At 32.3% G+C, this 23250-nt stretch overlaps 1 protein-coding gene across 2 annotated transcripts in view; it reads left to right on the top strand.

Moving 5' to 3' along the window:
* Window positions 1–301: 301 nt before the first annotated feature.
* Window positions 302–23250, top strand: part of glob1 (globin 1) — a 32174-nt gene continuing 9225 nt past the window's right edge. The window contains exon 1 of one of the 2 annotated variants that reach the window (XM_065506423.1): window positions 302–422. The gene's annotated coding sequence lies outside the window, so the exon portion shown is untranslated. Of the gene's footprint in view, window positions 423–5535; window positions 6044–23250 lie in introns of those variants that run through there. The other variant, XM_065506430.1, reaches the window with a different exon arrangement.

Consider the following 23250-nt stretch of genomic DNA (forward strand, 5'->3'; position numbering starts at 1 on the left):
TCCATTGCAACGATGTATTTAAAGCTATAGTAAGTTGGATCTACAATGGGTCAAAATCGGGAAGAATATTTTTTAACCCGAATTTTTTTGGAAAAAACTTTTTTAAAAAAAAATTAAAAAACTATTTCGAAAAGAAAAAACTTTTTATAAAATAATTTTAAAATAAATAATTTAAAAAAAAATTATTTTTGAGTATAATTTGGTGAAGGGTATCTAAGATTCGGCACAGCCAAATATATCTACATTTTAGATTATTTAGTGTTGATGTCTTAATGAGCGACATTATAGTCAGAGGTTTTATAAAAAATACTAGCACAGCTGTATGTCGTATCAGTAGTTGATTATCAAGCGTTAAGTAAAGACGTGGTCATTCAAAAAAACAAATAACATTAGAGTGCTAAATAATTTCCAAATAAACAAATGTAAGTTTAAGCATTTTCAACAAATTTATTATATTGTATATGTTAAAACAAATAAATATAAGGGAATAAATAAAATAAAAAATAAAAGTGACTTAAGAATATTTGCAGATAATTGTTAAAGAAAATATTTGGTTTGAAATAGTTTTGAAGTCTTTACTTCGGAAGTCAATAACTGTCAAAAAAAAGTAACGGTTGGTTGGAATTAAAATAAATTATATTTGTTTGTTAATTATTTACACAACACTACACAAATTCGAATATTAAATAATTATTTTAATTAGCTGTTATAAATTTTATAGCTTCCTTTATAAAATGTATTATATTTGAATGTTCTCGTTAATTTTGAAGTCATTAAAATTGTGTTATTTAAAATTTTATTAGTTTTTTTGTTGTCTTTTATTTAATATTAATTTGTTTATAAGACTTGCATATTCTATTTTATTTATAACGATCAGTTATATTTTTTTATTTTTATAAAACTATTTGACGTTGTTGTTTAACCTTTTTATGATAAGAAAACTTAATCTTTGAATGTTAAACCCAAAAAAAAACAAATGAATTGCAAATATGTTCTTTTTCAAGTAATAATTAATTAATAATATGGGCAGAATTTTTCTATCTGGCTACACTGATTGACATGAAATTTCATGCAGGCTTGGCAAAGGAGTATTCGAGTTTATGTTTTGAAGACCACCTGCTCAATTTTGACAAGAGCTGCGCTGTGGGGCCTCAAATTAGGGTACCACAGACACGCAAATTTTTCAAATTAAAAATTGTTCGTAGTTTGTCCAATTTCAATTAGACTTATCACAAACATGATTACTTGTGCTGTTTATTTCTTTAGCCAGTTATACGCTTTTCAAAATTCATATTTAAATATTTCACCGTTTTTTTTACAAAATATCGTACAACGATTTCATTTGAATTTGTCTTGTTAGTTAAATATAATATATTAACAAAGTTTCCACGCAATATCTTTTACGAATGGGGTCCGGCCAAACCCCCATATTACTTATAATTTTTGGGATTTCTTTTAATATTTTATGGGAATTACAGGATTCTTTACTTACTTGCTTCTCACAGTAAAGGTTATTATACAAAATTATATTTTCAAGTTTACCAAAAATGTTTAACAATCTATCATTCTTCATAATTTAATAAAAGAAAATCTGTATCAAAACACTTCCAAATCAAAACAGACAAAGTTAAAATCTCCTTTCAAATACTTTGAAAAGTACTTAAAATATAAAAATTTCTTTAGCAAGCTCTCAGGGAATATTTAAACATTTCTTACCCACCTGTCACTACAAATAAATCAATTTAAAAAGGTTTTTCATTTTCCCTTTAGCCAATAATAAAAAGCCTTTGAACCCCAATCTAAAATATTTTTCAAATGCCAAATTTGTTGGCTAAAAATCAAGTCAGTTTTGATTTGTCGTTTTGCTTTTTGGTTAGAAAAATGACAAACTGTCATATATTTTGATAAATAAAATTAAGTTTAAAATCAGTTTTAGTTAAAAGAAAAGTTCTATAGCTTAATAAAAAGCTTGTTAGAAAGTTTTGTTTGGAAACAAAGAGAGAGTGAGAGCAAAAGGAAAAGAGAACAATATTTTTTTTGGTTTTTATTATATCCTTTCTTTATTCATTTAAGTGTCTACAGGTGGCACTTGAGAAAAAGTTGTTATAAGAGATAAAGAGAAATATGTAGTTGTATTAAAATTTGAAGGAAAATTGTGTTTAGTAAAGTTATTAAAAAACAGTGGCGTTTTTTAGCTTAACATAGCTTAAAAAAGTGGCTTAAACATAGCTACTGTAAGGCTGAAAAACTCTTGTGAACATATCAATGTAATCTGAACGTGTCTGGGTACCTTAAACATTTTCGTTTTTTTATATTCTTTGTCGGGAACAAAAAAAGATTTTTTGTTAAAAAATGATGATCAAGTGTACCTTCGACCGTCATATCTAAACAATGAAAAAGATATCGAGCTAAATTAAAACAAAAAATTAAACCTAAATATCTCTTGAACTGAAAGAGATGTATTTTTTGTAGATCTTCTTAAAGGCTATCTATATTTTAAATTTCAGCTCATTCAGATCATAAATGGATTTTTAGGGATTTTTTTTGTTATATAAGAGACTTTGAGGGGCCACCCACTGATCCCCATTCCGCCTACGAAGCTGAACAATTGCAAATCACCTTGAAAACACCTCAGCCGTGTAAATAGCACAACAAGAAGGGCTAAATAATGACTTGATCATACTATTTTAATAAAAAACCTTTTAAAATTCTTAAGGTACAACATGATCTTTATGAGCTATTTAGAGTGCCTAGACACGTTCAGATTTCACTCATATGTTCACAAGAGCTTTTTAGGCTTATACAGTAGCTATATCTTTGTTGAATATTGTTAATTGAAAATTATGAGTCCCTTTTTATGCTTTTCTAAAAAAGTGAAAAAACTGTGTCTTTCTAAAAAGGACATGAAAAACCTATTTTTTTTTTTTGCAAAAATTGTAAACAAAATTTGTTTAATATAGTTAGGCGGTATCACCAACTACGAATTAGCTGTTAACCAAAAACTGGTGACACTGTTTTTGAGGGCCTACTGATTTTCAGATCTTTTGGATTAAAAAAAATTGGTCACAGAAATTGCAAAACTGAGTATAGGGTTTTACTGCCCGTTGGTAATACAATCGAATCTATACTGTACAGTGGTTTAGAAACTTTTTTTTTGGAAATAATTCGGTATCTTGGGAACGATTGGAGTTTCGAGTAGATTTACGTTTGTTCAGCTTCCTACCGCTAATGGGGGCCAGTACATAGCCTCTCAAAGTTGGTCACCTCGGGTCTCAAATTTTTTTAAAAAAATCGCCAAAAATCTATTTATGATCCGAATGAGCTGAAATTTTTAATATAAATAGTCCTTGAGATCTACAAAAAACACGCTTACAAGTGTAGGTTATTTCTATTAGTTGAAGAGATATTCAGGTTTATTGATTTATTTTTTTTAATTTTGCTCGATCTTTTTATGGTATTTTAGATATGGCGGGCTTACGGAGGGTCGAAATTTATATTTAAAACATCAGCTATATTGGCGATAAAATTCTAAATAAAATAAAAACAACTTGCTTACAGTTATCTCTTCCCTATAAAAAGTTATACGCATCCAAAATTGGAACTTGTAAAAAGGGCCGTATTGTTTACGTTTTTTCTCAAAAAATTCCATATATTTTTTCTTTTGTAGAAAAAAAATTTCTTCGGGACTATATGGAATTTTTATATGATCCGGAAAAATAACTAAATGCAAAAGCGTGTAAAGAAAAATTTTGCTCACTGAAGCGGACATACCACCCTCCAGTCCTATCCAAACTTGGCCAATTTAAAAAAAAAATTTCGGTTTGAGTAAAAAATTCTAAAATCCACGAAAAAGTTCAATATTTAAAAATATTTTGAAAAAAAAAGTCTAAAAAGTTTTTTTAAATTTTTTTTTTATTTTTTTAGATGTCTGAGCTAGAAAAAACACCTGTCAAATTTTGACCCACTCTAACTCAGTCCGATCTTGTTGAAAATTACAATCCAATAGAACTAACCTTTTTGCAAATTTCATTCCGATAGGAAGACATCGATTTCTAAAGTTGGTTCACTTGACATGAAATACCCCAAATATTAAAATGCACCCTTTGTGAACTTATTTTTAAATTTGGAAATTTTATTAATAATTTAATTCAGGTTGAAATTACAGTTATCATTTAAATACCGTTACCGTAACAACAAGAAATACCGTTACCGAAAAAACTGCAATAACCGTTACCGCTAAAATACCGTTACAGAAATAATCCAAATTAGCGCTTTGAAACACAACTAATCACTTATTTAACATCTTAAATCCCACAAAATTCAGTTTCCCATAAATTCCCAAAGTGAAAATTTGATTAACTGATAATGGGAATTCTAAGAAATCAATAAAAATAATATCAATCAATTGCAAAATATTATTTGTCAACAGTCTATTAAAACATGTTATAGATTTTCTTTTCTATTAAATAAAGAAATAAACTAACTGATCTGACCCAAAAATCTTCAATATTTAGTAATATATTTCATAAATTACATTTACTATCGAACGCCACTGCTTTTTAACTAAGTTCTCACTCACCTAAAAATCAAAAAGAGCTTACAATGCGCGCCAAAAAATACAATACGAGAAAAAAGCTTTTCGCTCCCCAATCCCCCACTTTTTACATCGACAAAATCAACAACAACAATAGCAGTAAAGCATTGTAACTTAAATTGTCTCTCATAATCATTAAATACAAATCAAATTTGAACTTGAACTGAGAGATACAATAAAATCGTACAGAAGAACAAAAACAACAAATTAGAGTTTTATAATCGGCGGTGCCGAATATTGTGTACCCAGCATTAATATGTGACAATCAAGTAATATGGGGGGTAGGGTAAATTATGGAGCTATCCATCACAATATTAATTATTATAAGACAATTATGAATACTCAAGTAATTTTTTGAGGGGGACCTTATATGGGGACTAGGGACAAATGTTGCTCGATTTTCGCCATGGTTTACAGTATAACTTCAGAGTACTTAGAACTAATTTGTGCAAAATTGTATCAGGATCGCCGCATTAACTACATATTTCTGGCTGCTCAAACAGTACACCGGGGGCATATTTGTGTGGGGGCTAGGTGAAATCATGAACCGATATTGCCTATTTTCAATACCAAACAATTGTGGTATTTGTGGAGCTCGCCAGCCAGACCCTTTCGTTTGGGTCTTATCGTGATTTCAACAGACAGACAGACGGACGGACATAGCTACATCGTCTTAGAATCTTTTGAGGACCCAGAATATATACACTTTTTGGTTCTATGACCTTTATTTCTATATGTTACAAATGGAATGACAAAATCAATATACCGCACATCTTTTTTGACGATGGGTATTAAAAAATACTCACAAACCAACACAATCACAAAGGAAATTCTCAAACACACACACGCACACTGTGGAACAGAACAGTCAGTAAGGGAATTCAGTCAGTATCATTTTGTGAGCACACGCGTGCGGTTAATGGCGTTTGGAAAATCAAGAAAAATTTAACACCAAAAAGAAAAAAGAAATATATAAAATAATTGTATAAAACGTAAATTAATAAAATAACCTAAGTGAACCAAACAAAAAAAAAATAAATAAAATCAATGCAAAAAAAGTGTATAAAAAGTAAAGAAAGTTTGAAAAATTATTAAAAATCATCATTTTAAATTATAATAAAATTGTATGCAGGATAAGCAGAAGCAGCAGAACAAAAGGAAGAAGAAAAAGAAACAATTTATGGATTTCTTAGATGTCCTTGTTGGAAAAAACAATAGACGTTTTAAGGAAAACAAAAACAAAAGCATAAAATAATAACAAAATAACAATAATAAAACAAACAACTAAAACCCCCAAAACAATACAGAAATTATATGCAAAAATAATAATAAATAAACAAACAAACTCACACACATACGCTTTCAACCTCACTCTCGTTTTAAAAGGAAAATTTAAAATTTTATAAAAAAAGTTAAGAAAAATAATTTAACTAATTGTTTAGCTAAAAGGTATACAATTTATTGCCTCCTTTAATAGCCTTAATTTAAAAATTCATAAGTTTTGCTTAAATCTATATATGTATGTACTTTTGTTATTTAGGTCCATTTTTTTATTTTCTTGTTGTTGTATTATACAAACTGCCAATCTTTGATTTCTGTTCACTCTGTTTTTCCATTTCATTTCACATTGTCTTAACTAATCAACCGTGGGCAAATTGCATTTGTGCGAATGTGTATGAATTTATACAAAAAAGTACCCAGCAGTTCTAGGAAACTTCCCGAACTTAAGATTTTATCCATCATTTAGGGTAATATCTAGTTAAATTGCTAGCTATGTGACTAGTCCTACTAGTCATTATCATTTTGGATTACCATGAGACTGTCTGATAGCTTGTTCAAAGTAGTCACATACCGGTTACATGGAGTCAGATATGTTACTGGCTACCTAACTGGTTACTTGATCTGCTACATAAATAGTTATTTTAACACGTACGGGTGCTAATTGATCTCTAATAGTCAATTAAAAAGAAATCTCTCAAGTAACTACACTCTAGTTTATTTAGACATACTCGAGAGAAAATTTACTTCACCCTAGGTTACATGGAATGTCAGTCCACTTAAGCAAAAATAAAATAAACTGTATGAGAATTATATCAACACAATTTGTATAAAATCAGTTTGTACGAATAACTTACAAAATATTCGTTTAAAGTGACTAGACTCTAGATTACTTAGAGACACTTAAGTGACAATTGTCTTCAAGCTAGATTACATGGTATGTATAAAGTAATTAGAGTCGGCCAAGTGAGCAGACATTAGTGACAATTAGTGTCTATAAGGGATACATTGACTACTTGCTTAACTGCTGGGTAGATGAAGGCACTGTGGTAGTAGTAGTACTTGTAGTATCTAAGTATCTGTATTAGGGTTGTACTTATTTGTCCAAACAAATCGAGGACTGTCCATATTTCTAGGGACAACTAATTTCCAGATAATATTTTTTGTTTGTTATTAGTTTAGTTTGGAAGGGGAGTGAGAAAAAGAAGATTACAAATCTACATACACGCATAGAAAAAATATAATTGGGCATGGTTACTGTAACCATTTATATAGTGTTACAAGTTTTTTAACTATATTATAGTCACAGTAACCATTTACATGATTGTGGTAACCATAATATGGTTAACTTACGATTCACATGATTGTCTCAACCATATATATGGTTACAGTAAACATATATATGTTTGTGGCAACCATATTTATGATGAATAATTTTATCATAATATGTTGTTCTCAGATTATGATAAGCCTTAAGCCGAGAGCACCATAATATGATAAGTCCTTCATCATATAAATGGTTGTCACAAACATATATATGTTTACTGTAACCATATATATGGTTGAGACAATCATGTGAATCGTAAGTTAACCATATTATGGTTACCACAATCATGTAAATGGTTACTGTGACTATAATTTAGTTAAAAAACTTGTAACAATATTGAAATGGTTACAGTAACCATGCCCAACTATATTTTTTCTCTGCGTTTAAGATTTGGAATCTTAAGGATTTGAAATCAATTGCCTTTAAATCACGTCATTTAAATATCCAAACAATTCCCTTGATAAAACCTAGTATGTTACTCACTTCACAGCCATCAACACTTCCAAGCTCCTCTATATCCCTCCACACACCCTACATAAATCCATTCCATTTACCTACGAAGGCCCCAATTGAGCACTCATCCATTCTGAGCCTACACCTATCCAACCCAATTAGTGTCTTGGTTGCCTTTGCATTCAGATTTTGCCAAAATGCCCTGGACACTTTGCAATCCGTACTACTACTCCAGGATTGGTGGGTGGAGTCATGGAATCTTTCAAATATTAGCCTGTAGTAGTGACATATAGTAGGTTTTAATCCCGTTCCATGATCGAACCATGATCTAAACCATGTCTGGCCAGTTCTTCTGTCACTTCATTTCCCTTATTGAGTAGCGTACCAATAACCCTTCGAGAACTCCCCTACATTCTTCCACTAAGCTGGAATGTATTAAATGAAATTTCAAAGCCTTAAGTGCCGCCTGACTGTCCACATATATAGTTACTACAGACCCTTCAGTGGCGTGTGCCTTTATCAAATATGTGGCTTTCCAGATCGCGAATATCTTTGTCAGATAGGCACTGCACTAGTTCGAGAGTCTATATCAGCAATTATTATCCTTGTCGACCAAATAAACTCCGGACCCTGTACCAGAGTCCACCTTGGATCCGTCAGTGAAAATTGCACATTGAACAGTTGATCGGATCCAACCCAATTATCACTACTAGAGAACTCTACTGGGGGTGAGGCACCGAAGTTGAAGATCGCGAACCTATGTTCAGAAATTCTCAATGGAATGATGAACTAACCGATAAGGCCTACCTCATACAGTATCCTAGTGTGACCTACCCGCAATGATTTCACTAACGAGGACAATCTACCCTGCCAACAATTACTATCCAAAAAGTGTCCCAAACGTATCATCTTGAAGTTGAAACTCATCGAATATGATATCGCTTTCTTATCGTAATAGTGTCACAGTGGGGGAAAAAAACGTGCCACGCATATGATACCTACCAATTCTATCCATTTAGTGTATTATTATATCTAAAAAGTGTCCAGAGAGAAGATAATGTTTCCAATTCTGCTTCTTGCATTAAAATGGAAATATTTTATTGCACTCCAGTTATGAAAACACTATGCATATACTTATTTACATTAAATATAAATATAGTTTCACTAATTAATTCCAATTTCGTATTTACCTTGTTTAAAAAATTCACTAGTTATTGTACTAACTCTACACTTTTGTAAAAAAAAACTTTATTTATTGACACTTAAGTAATTCAATGCCAAATATAATGGTTCAGATCAATATTAAATTTATTCGTATATCCAAAAATTTACAAAGTTGAATTATAGCGTTTTGTTATAGACCTCCTCAACTTGTCCGCTGTCGACAAACAATTAATCGACGCACAGCGGCGCCATTTGAGTTTTTTCGTTGCAAAAATCATAACTTTGAGATAATCAAAAAATTTAAAAGGCATATGATAGATAATTGATCAACCAATGAAATGATGCCAAACGGGGAATCCCGGAGCTCAGGATTTTTTATTTTAAATCCCGGAATTTTCCAAATCCCGTTTTTCATAAATAAATTGTCATTTGTTGTGCATTTTCATGCATTTTAGCATTCTATATGTCGGAATATCACAAAGTGTTGTTCAGCAAATTTGTTAATCTCAACTGCTGCTACATGGTTAATAAAGGAAAACGGTATTTTTGGTTTTCCTTGAATGGTGCCCTGGAAAAACAATTCATAATTATTTTTCGTAAGTTATCTAATAAAACTCAATTAAAATCATCATTAAACGAAATTGATTTTATCTCAGATGAGGAGCTCGAACAAAATGAAAATATTTCGTTTGCTCAAAGGCTAAAAGATTTTATTAAAAAATGTAAAAGCTCCCAAAAAACAATAACGAAACCAAATTATAATGTAAGTATATCCTTTTATTTCTTATGGCATATGAGGAAAGTACTTGCAGATTTGTTACAAGTATTTGCAAACGGTTTTACCAACAAGTGTGGCTCCCACTAAGATTTTCCGTCAAAAATTTTCGTATAATATTTCAATCCTTAAATGGCCCTTTTGAATGGATTTTTTTTGATTTTCTTCAAAAAAATGTTCAAATAGACCCCTAAAGAGATTGGCTAGAGGGTTAAGATCTTCCACGAAAATGACCCCCATAAAATTCCTGACAATAAGAATTCTCTTAGACATTAACTTACAATATTTTTTCAGTTAGTATAATGCTAACTGAACTCAAAAAATTAAAACTTTGACCAACTGTAAAAAAAAATTCAAACCAGAAAAAATTCAGACCAGATGGACTATAAGTTTATTCTACAAAAAAAATCTTCTCAATATGCCCTTTCAGAATTATAGGGTCGCTATGCTGTTCCAAAAATGCTGTTGGACAGTGTAATTGGTTAAAAAAATTGTTTAAAGCTACATAACTTTTTAACGGGTTGTGATAGAAAGGAAATATTAATACCGTTTTGCTAAGCTTAAAATTATGAAGTGACCTGGTCACCAAACCAACTCTAATGTACATATATATAAATAAATTGCTAAATAAAAAATTTACTTTCAAATGTAAAGATATATGTATGTGTGTACGTTTCTTTCTTATAATTTTCGGGATTTAGGTTTCCCGAAAATCGCGAAATCCCGAGTCGGTATTTCGGGCTTCTTTTTCAAAATCCCGAACACCGGAATTTCCAAAAAATCAGTTCCGATTAGCATCTCTAATTGTGACTAGTTAACATATACTGGAAATTTCAATGAAATAAGTTGGGTGTTCCCAATCTAGTTTCCATTTTCCATTTATTTTTATGACAATACAAACGAAAACAACCTGCTGCATTCCGCAGCTTCCAAATAACTTACGGACATGCATGCTACAACAATATCGAACATTAATTTCCAAAAAAACAAGAATTATCTTCAGCAAGGGGTATTTCATATCGTGAAGACATAAAGAAATGTGCAAACATGTACCACCCTAATAGTAATTTTTTATGTACGTATTAGTAAATATGCTATTGGTTGGTATGAGAGTGGTGGCAGTAGTAGTTGTAGTATTTGTAAATATTGTATGAGTTTATATCTGTCTCAATAACAAGTCTAAAAGGCCGGTGTTGTATTCAGACAGTTTTCCCTCTGCAACATTTATACTCCTGCACAAACACTTGTTTGTATATACACACACACATCGTCGCTTACACACATATATATACATAAAATTTTTTGAATATACATACATACATATGTATAGCTGGGTTGGTATTTTAGTTGTAAAATCCTGTCGGAGGTTATGGTTACGAGTATTTTGTAACATAGTCTCAATTTTTTTGCTGTTGCTCTTATAATCAGCTAACGAAGGATGAACATGAATGTGAACATAGACAACAGTTTCACATTTTTATAATGTTGTTTTATTTAGACTTTGTTATTGACACTCAGAGAAGTTGTTGGAAAAGGGGGAAAATAGTTTTAGAGAAGCTTTTTGTTAATTGAATAGACATCATTTGAAGTTTTGATTAGAGAATCATGTATTGGTATGAATTAAAAATGCAGATTTTGTTTAAATGTTTAGCTTTTAGTTTGAAACATTTGTACAATAGAAATTTATTCATTTCCCATCGTTCTGGAAACATATGGATTTCAAGCAAAAGAAATACTGATCATCTGTTGAGGCCAAGAACGACTCAAGCCAATATCGGATCCACTGTTCCAAAGTGAAGCGTATCCCAGTTCTGCATCGATCGAAACAAATAGTATTCGGACGATTCGAGGTCTGGACTTTAAAACGGGTGAGACAAAACTTCCCAAACACTTCATTAAGAATACTTTTAACATGTATTGCAATATTTGGATGAGCCTTGTCATGATGGAATATAACGGTTTCATGTCTGGTGGCATATTCTGTGCGCTTTTTATATATATTCTTCAAAATAACATATAAATTATTAAAAACAAAAACCGCGTTCCAAAGATACACCATATATTTTAAATCCCTCATTTTTGAGTCATACACCCATTGATTGCTCAAACAGTATTCTAGGGGGACATATGTATGGGGCTAGGTGAAATCACGGACCGATATTGCCCATTTCTTATTCCATTTTCAATACAAAATAACCGAATAAACAGAGAGAATTTGTGGAGTTTCAGCCAGCTAACTCCTTTCGTTTGTGTCGTGTTTTCAACAGACAGACGGACGGACATAGCTAGATCGTCTTAGAATCCTATGAGAACCCAGGATATATATATATATATATATGTTTTGGTTCTACGTCCAGTATTTCGATATACTATAAACGAAATGACAAAATTAGGATTCACACAATCTTTTCTGATAGTGGATATAAAAAGTTCTATAAAGAATTGCTCTAAATATCAATAGATAAGGGAAGGAATGATAGATAAAAAGAAGAACATTGGTCAACTTAAAGAGTATATGGAACCAGCTATTAGTTGTGACTTTTATTTTTCTTTAACTTTTGTAAACATCTTTTATATTCCTTTAGTTTGTCTTTAACAGAAAAAAGTATTTTCACTTTGAATTTTTGAAATTCTGAAAATTTTCTTTGAGTGTACTCTACATTTGTTATGGTATGCGTTAACTGGTTTCCATTTATCCTTTTTTTATATTATATTTCTTACCTCTAAACAAATGTTAGTAAATAATGGAGGTGGTGCTTAAGCTGCTACTAGGGATGGATGGCTACAAAAAAAGAACGGGAAATGGAAATGGTGGTACTAATGATTTTATAATGATATAATACAGTAGTAGTTCACAAGGTTATATGGCTACACTTTTAAACACAAATACAAACATATGATTGTGTGTGAATGTATGTAAATATAATTTAATGTATACAATAGGATGGCCCTTATTTTTTATTCAGAGTATTGCTCATTGTTAGCTATGACCTGTTCAAATCTTTGTGGTTACATATGGATTAGGAGTCAAAATAACAGCTCATCTTTTTAGGCCAAGATCGAATCAAGTCATTATGGGATACTCAGTTCCAAAGTGAAGGAGATATGCTTTACTTTGGAACAGAGAGAGCGTTGTGCATAGATCGAAAAAAATAGTAGCGGGACGAAACAATGTCTAGACTATAAGACGGGTAAGGCGAAACTTCCCAAACTTCATTCTAAATAATTTTTAACCGGAATATTTTATCAGGACCAAGTTCCATGATTTCATCAGAAGACATTCGATTTTAGTACCGATAGAACAGTGAAACGCAACCCACATTGCGTCTGGGCTGCAGCCAATCAATAGAGTTGGATATCCAACTGTCACCAATAGTCCCATTCGCTCTCTCCTGAAGCACCGCACAGTGGCTCATTGTAGTTTTTCATCGGCAAAAACTCTGTAACTTTTGAACCGATAGAGATATTTTCGATGGATAGATATCTTCTTGAATTTTTCTCCAGTTTTAATTTCATTAAAACAGTTTTTGAGCAATTTAAGGATAAAGTTGAACTTTTAAAAATACTTATTACAAAAGTTATCAGCAGAAACAAAAACAAGTAAGGAAGTATGTTCGGCCAAGCTCGACCATGTAATGCCCTACACTATAATTTATGTTCGTGAATGATTTTCGGAAGAGGGCATTATATGGGAGCTATGACTAATTATGGACCTATCGCCATGAAATTAGGTCATGTGATTTATGTCTATATGGAAGTTATTTCTGTTGAAGTTTGTGTTTATACCAACATTTTTAAGTGATTTATGGTCGTCAAAGTGATTTTCGGAAGCGGATCTTATATGGGAGCTATGACTAATAATAGAGCGATCACCTAAAAATTAGGTGACATTAATGCAGTTTAAATAAAACTTATTCGGAGCAAAATTTATGGGGATAACTATCTAAATTAACCATTTACTACCGATAAAGTATAATTTCGGGAGAACATTTGTATGGGTGCTAGGTGAAATAATGGACCGATTTCAGTTATTTTCAATAGGCTTCGTCCTCGGGCCGAAGATAATGTATGTACCAAATTTTATCGCAATATCTTCAAAATTGCGACTTTAACTTTGCGCCAGTCATATGAACAGGTATAATAAAAAAGAAAAAGAATTTGGGAGTAATTTCATTCAAATGAAAAAAGTGTTCAACAAATAGGTCAAAACAGGTCAACAATTATATATGGGCTTAAAGAGGACACTTTGGCCTTGACCTCCTGGTAGTAAATTTGTACTTTTATTTCACTGAAATTAAAATTTGACTAAAATATAGTACCTGAGAAAAAAATTAATAACACATCAGGTATAAACGGTACAGTGACAAATCATACCAGTTCTTAAAGACTATTATCCTACCAATATAACAAAAAAAAATCATCCAATTATCGATAATAGTTTGCAAGTAATGATAATTTACTTCTGATCAAATTTACAAAAATCACATTTTTATAAAATGACATAAAATATTTGACTTCAACACCATGCCACGCACACAATTGACCATATTTTTATCTATTTTTTTGGCTACCTTAGTTCCAATGTGTTTACTATAGAATGGCATTTGAAATCGGAGTTAACAAAAAGTTGGACTTTTGGCCGATGAAATTGAGATATATGGTGAAAATAGTGAGCAGATCAGATGGAGTGAAATAATTCAACATACAGCACTGAGTCATACAAGCGTTGAAAGCGACCCTTTTCAAACGACTCGATTCAGAGATTGTTGCAAGGTCCTGATTAACGGAATCATTCTTGTTTTACCTCATTGCTCTAATCTCCGACAGGCTTGTTCTATAAATGAATGAATATGAATGTCAGATTTGGCTGTCATCTGCAAAAAACTAGATAGGGTTGGAAGTTTGATGTAGAAGGTGGTAATAAAGTAATAGAAATAATGATGCCTTGAATTTATCTTGAACTCGTTTGATGAGATCCCATCTATAACAACTCGTATAGTGCGATAAATCGCCACACTCTACTGAACGCCTTGGAAATATCTAGAGTCACCACTTTACTATCGCTGAATGAAACGATACCATGTTTGCGATAGGAAGGCTAGCAAGTCATAACTATTATAGAGCATGCTCTATGAAAGCCATATTGGCGGACGTTAAGTAACTTATTGAACTCCAAATATTTAACTAGATGGTAGTTTACCATACTCTCCATAACTTTGAAAAGTTCACAACAAATACGCAGCATAGTGGATTATATAAGGTGTAAGCATCTCATAATTGATTTTTGCAAATGTTTGAAATTAACCATAAAACAACTTGTATCGTAAACTTAAGACGTCAAGCAATAATTACTAGCAGAAATTATAGTTATTATGTCAACAGAAGTATTCGAAAATGGCGACAGAACACACTACTTTCGAATTTAAATATTTGGGGAGTTAAAATTATTCCATATTCAAATGCGTATTTTTAATATTTAAAATAATTTTTTGCAGAATTGCAACTTTGACTAGGATTTTAACTATTGGCGCCGTTTGCCGCCGATCTAGTATTAACATAGAATTGAAGCTTAACTTATTATCTAAAAGATATATAAAAATTAGCTGCCTTTTGGTGCCTATAAACAAATGGCATGCAAACATGTTGAGCAATTCAGAAATTTTTTTAAAAAAAAATTATCAACATCTTTTGATTTTAGTTGCTTTTCATAGCTTATTTTGTTATGATAGGTTATAAAAATGTATAACTATATATAAAATAAATTTAGTTCTTAACAAAACAGTTTTTTTAATTTTTTTAACCGGATGAAAATTGTAAAAGTTATTCAAATTTTCATTAACACCTTTTATAGTATTTTCTCTCTCAGCGCATATGAATAAAAAATACAAAAAACTAAGTATAAAAACATTTTTTTGTACAATTTTTAATTTACAAGGTAAATTTTTTCTAAAAAGTTTAATAACTTTTGCAAATATAAACCGATTTTAACAAGTAATGTCTCATTTTTGTCTATATAAAATTTTCTTTAAAACACTGTGCAAAAAAAAATAGGGTTTCATAGAAAATAATTAAAATAATTATTGCAGAATTTGAAAAATTACAAAAAAAAAAATTAAAAAATGTTAAACTTTTTATAAAAACTTATAAAATTTCATGAAATATTCAGACATTTATGAACGATTAATTCGATGCGTCTCCATAACTGTTTACAATTTTGAAATCGGTCTAAAGATATGTGAGTTAGAGGTTCTATACACCTATCCCTCGATTTACACAATATTTTTTTACACGATTTCACTTTTACACGATTTTTTTGGTTTTCGTATACATCGAGGGATGTGGAAATTACATCAATTTACAAGGTTTTTTAAATATTTTTAGCAAAAATTTATTTTTTTCAGTAAATTATCAAAAATATTTATCTATAATATATTTGTGACAGATGCAAACAAATTTACAATATTAGATTGTATAAAGGAAGTTGCATTGACTTATACTGCAGTCAGGCAATCAACGCCCAAAGGCTGTTGGAAAAATTTGTGGCCAAATGTAGGGAAAAATGCTATACTATCTTGTCAATCATTGGAGTTGGCACATACATTGGGAGGAGAAGGTTTTGATAATAAATAAAAAATTAGATGTAAATTAGGCTGAAAATTGGGAAATCATTTTTTTAAAAATTACCCAAATATTGAAAGAGCCCTTGTATTCCAGAGATAAATTTCACAGGCCTATTTATAGGGACTTTAAGGAGGTTTATAAGGACTTAATCAACACAAGCTTTAATTACAAATTATATTTCCAAATCTCTACGAACTGATGTTATCTACAATTTATCAACTATCGAACCAGAAACCCGTGAAAAATTATCTTATGAGTAAAGTGATATGTCAGCTTCCAAAAGATACGATCAGGAGTGAAAGACAGTGATAAAGAATTGATCGGAAGTTATGACTGATAAATAATAGAAATATATTTCTAATAGTTTTTTTAATGAACTGACATGTTTTTTATGAGCTCCATTTATTTTGTTTAACTACAATGTATAATTTACTTTAAAATAAATGAATTTTCTAAACAAAATTTAAAATTTATTAGTATTTGGTTCCTTTTTTCGATTTACACGAATTCTCATACACAATTTTTTCATTTCGATTTACATGATTTTTTCAGGAAGGCATCTATCGTGTAAATCGAGGGATAGGTGTAGTACTATAACTTTTATACAAAAACTCAAAAAAAAAAAAAAAATGTATTTTTAACCGATCATAACTTTTTTTTTAATAATTCCATTTTTATGATTAGAAATACATATTAAAGCTTAAAGTCCCATCTATTCAATAAAAGAAAAATCTTACAAAAATGCTCATCCATACAGATGTTACAGATTTTTGATCCGAAAATGACAAAAATTTCACACTGTGCGACGGCACAGTATGAAGTGCTGAAAATGTTAGCTAATAAACGAGCTAGGGTTGAAGAGCATTGATTCAAGACCTGCGCTGGTATGTCATCTGGCCCAGGATACTTAATTATTATTGTTATGGAATATAATTGTAATTTATTTTGACAGATATCTACATATGTATGTATAATACTCATTTGCTGTCAATAACAATATTATATTTTGTCAAATTTAATTTCGAAAAAATGAGAATACAGTGTTTCAGAACTGTTGCTCTAAACATTATCAGATTTTGCTCAAATTTACAACAAAGTAAGGACCACCCTAGTATTGTAAGTATTGTATAAGTTATACTTATATCTCTATTAGTGCCTTCCACCAACAATTGTTTTAAAAAAGTTTCCTTGTTATAGAAACATCTATTCATAAATACATACCTGCAAATATACCCAGATATATCCTTGTTTAAATGTGTATGTTGATGACATTCTTCATGCTTGTCACGTTTTCTGTGTTTTCTTCCTTTCTAACCACCTGTCTTGTCATTTTGAATGTATGTTTTTGTATTAAGTCTTTATTATTGTTGTCATTGCCATTGTTGTTGTTGTTTCATGTTTAATTTTTACTCTTGTGTATTCATTCATTTTGTATTCTTCTTGATTCATCTTTAATTAATTACTTTTTGTTTGCTGTTGCTGTTCGGACCAGATACCAAGACCAAGTTCGTTTTTGTATAGAACTTTTCCTTTTTATATTTCGTACAAAAGTTTTTAGTTTAATTTCCTTTATATTAAAAAGGGTTTAAAGTGTAACTACAATATGGTTGAGGGATATTTGAAAGGAGTTATTTTATGTTTTGAAAGGACAATGGAGATAAATAAGATGATGTGAGATGATAAATATAAAGTACTTACGAGTATTAAAATACAGCTATTTATCAAAAATGAGAAGGGTTTGAATACACAAAACTGCATCAAATATTAAGCTAAGGAATTGTGATCCAGTTGATTTCTAAACATATTTTTTCAAAGTGTAAAGCAGCACAAAAATGTAATAAAAAGTTATTCAAAATATTGGCCATTGTTAGCTATGATCTTTTCTCATTTTTCTCGAAACATATGGATTTCACGCCAAAAGAACTGCTCATTTTTTGAGGCCAAGAATGAATCAATCCAATTTCGGATAGTCTGTTCTGAATTGAAGGTTAACCCAGAGAGAGTTTTCTGTATCGATCGAAACAAATAGTAGTCGGACGGGTCAATGTCTGGACTATAAGGCGGTTGAGGCAAAATTTCCCAACCTCTTCATTCTAAATAGTTTTCAATAGGCAACATGTGCCCGAGAGTTGTCATGATTAAATTTTACGGTTTCATGTCTGGCCGCATATTCTGGATGTTTTTTGGGCAATGCTTGCTTCAAATAAATCAGTTGCTTTGGATACAAGTTCCGTGTGATGCTCTGGCCAGATATAAGCAGCATCTTGTTCCCACTAAATACAGAGCATTACCTTTGCGCCATGGATATTTTGTTTTTTTTAAAAAAGCGAAGTAACACTCAGGCAATTAATATGCCTATATATATTTGTGTTACATTCTTTGGAAAGGGGATAGACTGTAGAAGAAAAGGTGTTGAAAGGAGGAGAAAAGCTTTTTAATAGACAACTCTGCAATTGCGCGTTATATTTGTTATTAGTGCAGGTTGCAGCGCCTCTGGTGGTGAGATGGCGCATTTTAGTCAAGCCAACAGCCTTTATTTAATTATTTTACTTCGGTGTCGATTTGGCTGGTTGACCGGGCGCCACTTGTGATCTCTTACACTTCGAATTATTGTAGTGGATCCATTTTTCATAGCATGTAATAATTCGGTGCAAAACTGATTTTCTTTCATAGGGTTTAAGCAGCATTTCGGATATACAAAATCATCTTTCATGATCTATCTGCTTCAATTCGAATGGTACCCAATTTCCCTGCTTTTCGATGTTGATTTGAATAGACAGGATGACGAACACAGTTAAAGGACTTCTGATCGTATTCTCTTCATCCCTAGAAACTGATTGTTTGGCCTAAAATACGGATTTTTTCAATTTTATAGCTCTTATTTTAAAACATTTGAAAGAAATAAATTTATGCAAATGGCCATTGTCAGCTATGGCATATTTTCATCTTTCTGGCAACATATGGATTCCGAGCCAAAAGAACAGCTCACATTTTGAGCCCAAGAACGAGTCAAGCGTAGCCGGAGGAGGATTGAGTTGCGTTAGTTACAGGTTTCCTGTGTTGTTTTGGCCAGCTTTCAGCAGCTTGTGGTAGATAGGACCCAATTGCTACTACCAAATATAGAGAATTAACTTAGCGATTCGACTGATTGTCTGGGCTTGGAGTTATCGTAATGGATCCATTTTTCATCGCAAGTAATTATTCGGTGCAATAATTATTATCATTTATAGGGTTCAATCAGCATTTCGGACATGTAAACATGTCGTTCTCGGTCTCTCAGCTTCAATTCATATAGTATCCAATTTTCCTGATTTGCAAACAATATAAAATTGCTGCTTGAGTAGTTGACAACTATATTAAAAGAGAAATGCAAATTCTTGGTCTGCAAACCTGTTTGGTTGGCTTGGGCGATCTTAGTTTTCCGTATCAAAATCTTTGTCTTTCGTATCAAAATCACCACACAAACAATCTCTCGCACATTGGTAACGATGGAGCACATACACCATAAGCTTCGTGAGAAATTTGGAGAGAAATTTGTGTTGATACATATAAAAATTAAATATTTATGACCGATAAAGTCCAATTTCAGGAGGACATTTGTATGGGTGCTAGTTGAAATAATGCACCGATTTCAGCCAGTTTCAATAGACTTAGTCCTTGGGACGAAAAAAATTATATGTACCAAATTTGATCGAAATATCTTAAAAATTGCCAACTGTACTTTTCCCAAAATGTTTACATGGACAGCCAGACTGACGGACGGACATCGTTTAATCGACTCAGAAAGTGATTCTATGTCCATCGGAATACTTTGTGGAGGTTTCATTTAGATATAATTTTGAAATTTATATTATCGTTAAATTTATCAATCAATATACGTTTTGTTACATCGATGTAATATTGAATGCAACAATGTATTATCTTTGTTATTTGTATTTATGTAGTTAATAATGTATTAGTGCTATAAATAAAAGTAAATGTAATGATAGATACAAAGATTTTTGTTAAGAAATAAAATGGAGATTCAGTAGTTCATAGTTATCGAAAGAATTAACTCATGTTTTTATTGCCTATATCCAATTGATAATCGCCTACAACTGGTGACCCCGACATCTTGTGCAACGAAAATCACTATGAACGAAGAAAAGCAACCTCAAATGCAGAATCAGGCATCAACATCTGCACAAGCAGCAGCGTCAGCCAACACTTCATCGTCTGGCAATGAAAGCAGTACCCTTGTTAATAGAGTCTCCGTTAAAGTCCCTCCATTCTGGCCGGAGCAACCTGAGATATGGTTTGCTCAGGTGGAGGCCCAGTTCAACATATCAGGTATTAACAACGACATTTCAAGATTTAATACCGTAGTGGCTGCCATTGAAAGTGGAGTTTTATCGCAGATATCTGATGCTATTTTAAATCCACCTGAGAGAGATAAGTACAAAAATCTTAAAGCATGCATAATAGAAAGATACTGCGATAGCGAACAAAAAAAAATTCAAAAGCTTATCTCCGAAATTGATTTAGGAGACAAACGGCCAACGCAATTGTTAAATGAACTCAGTGGATTAGCAAAAGGAAAAATAAGCAATGAATTTTTAAAGTCTCTTTGGTTACAGAGACTTCCAGCACAAACCAGAGCAATATTGCAAGCGTCAAATGCTGACCTACCGGAGCTTGCAAAACTAGCAGACAAAATATTAGAAGTCTCTGACTACCAACAAATAGCAGTAGTGGCAAACCATCAATCTCAGGAAAGTGAAACAAATCTTCGCATACAACGCATCGAACAGCAATTAAATCAACTTGTAAGTATGGGTGGAAGTCGATTTCGTGAAAGAAGCGCTCATCGCAGTTCTAGAAGTAGGGAAAGACGACCCACAACACCTATTCCAACTGGAAAGTGCTGGTATCACGAAAGATTCGGTAGTAATGCAAGGAAATGTCGACCTCCATGTAATTACTCTGCAGACATTACAAAAAACTAAATAATTCGCCAGACTTCGCGGGCGGTGCTGACGATAATTTTTTTCAAATAGCTCGCTTAATTATTTGTGATAAAAACACAAGTATTAAGTTTTTAGTAGACACTGGCGCCGATGTGTCTGTTGTTCCGCCCAATGCAGCCGATAAAAATAAAAAACATTCAACTCCAATTTTTTACGCCGCCAACGGATCACCGATCAGAACATTTGGTCAACGCCGTTTAAATTTGTCGCTTGGCTTACGCCGTAATCTAACATGGAATTTTTTCATCGCAGACGTCAATACAGCAATCATCGGCTCTGATTTTTTGAAAACATATGACTTGCTTGTTGATATAAAGAGAGGTAAACTTGTTGACAGAAAAACATTATTAGAAACAAAAGGCAATTTTATAAAAAATCCGGTTATCAAAGTTTTAACACACCAAGTAAATTGTAAATTTTCGCATATTTTGAGTGAATATAAAGATTTAACAATCCTTAGTTCTAATAAACCACCAATTACAACCAGTACAACACACCACATTGTAACAACTGGTCCACCGGTTTTCGTCCGGCCCAGACGACTTGTAGGCGAACGACTCGAGGTGGCAAAGAAAGAATTCCAGTTTTTAATGGAAAAAGGAATTTGCAGACCATCCAAAAGTCAATGGGCGAGTCCACTCCATCTGGTAAGAAAGTCTAACAACGACTGGCGACCTTGTGGCGACTATCGGGGTCTCAACGCAGTCACACTTCCCGATAGGTATCCGATTCCATTTCTCCACGATGTAACCAGTATTTTGCACGGAAAGAAGGTATTTTCAGCGATCGATTTGCAACGCGCATATCACCAAATACCAGTCGAACCGACCGATATACCCAAAACAGCCATTTCAACGCCGTTTGGCTTGTATGAATTTGTATACATGACGTTTGGGTTAAGAAACGCGGCCCAGACGTTCCAACGTTACATTGACAATTTACTTCGTGGTTTAGACTTTACATTTGCGTATATTGACGACATCTTAGTTGCCTCAGCTGACGAAGAGCAGCATGAAAAAGATTTGCGTTTAGTGTTTGATAGATTGCGGAAAGGTAACTTATCAATTAATGCCGACAAATGTAAACTGGGACAAACAAAACTCGAGTTTTTAGGCCATACAATTACAAGTGAAGGTTTTTGCCCACCGAAAAGTAAAATTGAAGCCGTACGCGATTTTAAAAAACCCACTTTGGCAAAAGACCTAAAGAGATTTTTAGGTATGATAAATTTTTATCGGCCTTTTCTACCTCACGCCACTAAACATCAAAATGTTCTACAAAAATTAATAATCGGAAATAAGAAAAATGATAAAACCGAAATTGTGTGGACTGCTGAAGCTTTAACCGCATTCGAAGCATGCAAAAACGATTTAGCTTCTGTGACTTCGTTAAGCTACATGTCCCCACACAGTAAACTCACATTAACTGTAGATGCTTCAGATTTAGCAGTTGGTGCAGTGTTGCATCAAATCGTTGATGGAAAAGCTCAACCACTCGGTTTTTATTCTAAACAACTCACCAATGCTCAACGTATGTACAGTGCCTACGATCGGGAATTGACTGCAATTTATCAGGGCGTCCAACACTTCAGATATGCTTTAGAAGGTCGGAAGTTTACAATTTATACGGACCACAAGCCTCTAGTATACGCATTTCAACAAAAGAGTGAGAAAGCACCACCGAGAAGAGTCCGACAGCTTGATCTAATAAGTCAGTTTACCACCGACATCCGTCACATCAAGGGCAGCGAAAATAATACAGCAGATTGGCTCTCACGAATAAACAATATAACAACAGAATTGATAGATTTCGATATCTTGGCTACAGAGCAGTGTAACGACAGCGACTTGAAGTCTTTGCTAGATAAGCCAGGTAAGGATTTATCACTCAAACTCACACGTTTACCCATTCCAGATTCTACAAAATTTTTATTCTGCAACATTAACGGCACAAATATAAGACCGTACGTGCCAGCTAACCACCGAAAAAGTGTGTTACGAAAACTGCACAACCTGTCACATCCTAGTATTAG

Source organism: Calliphora vicina, chromosome 1 (assembly GCF_958450345.1).
Source record: "Calliphora vicina chromosome 1, idCalVici1.1, whole genome shotgun sequence".
Lineage (NCBI taxonomy): Eukaryota > Metazoa > Arthropoda > Insecta > Diptera > Calliphoridae > Calliphora > Calliphora vicina.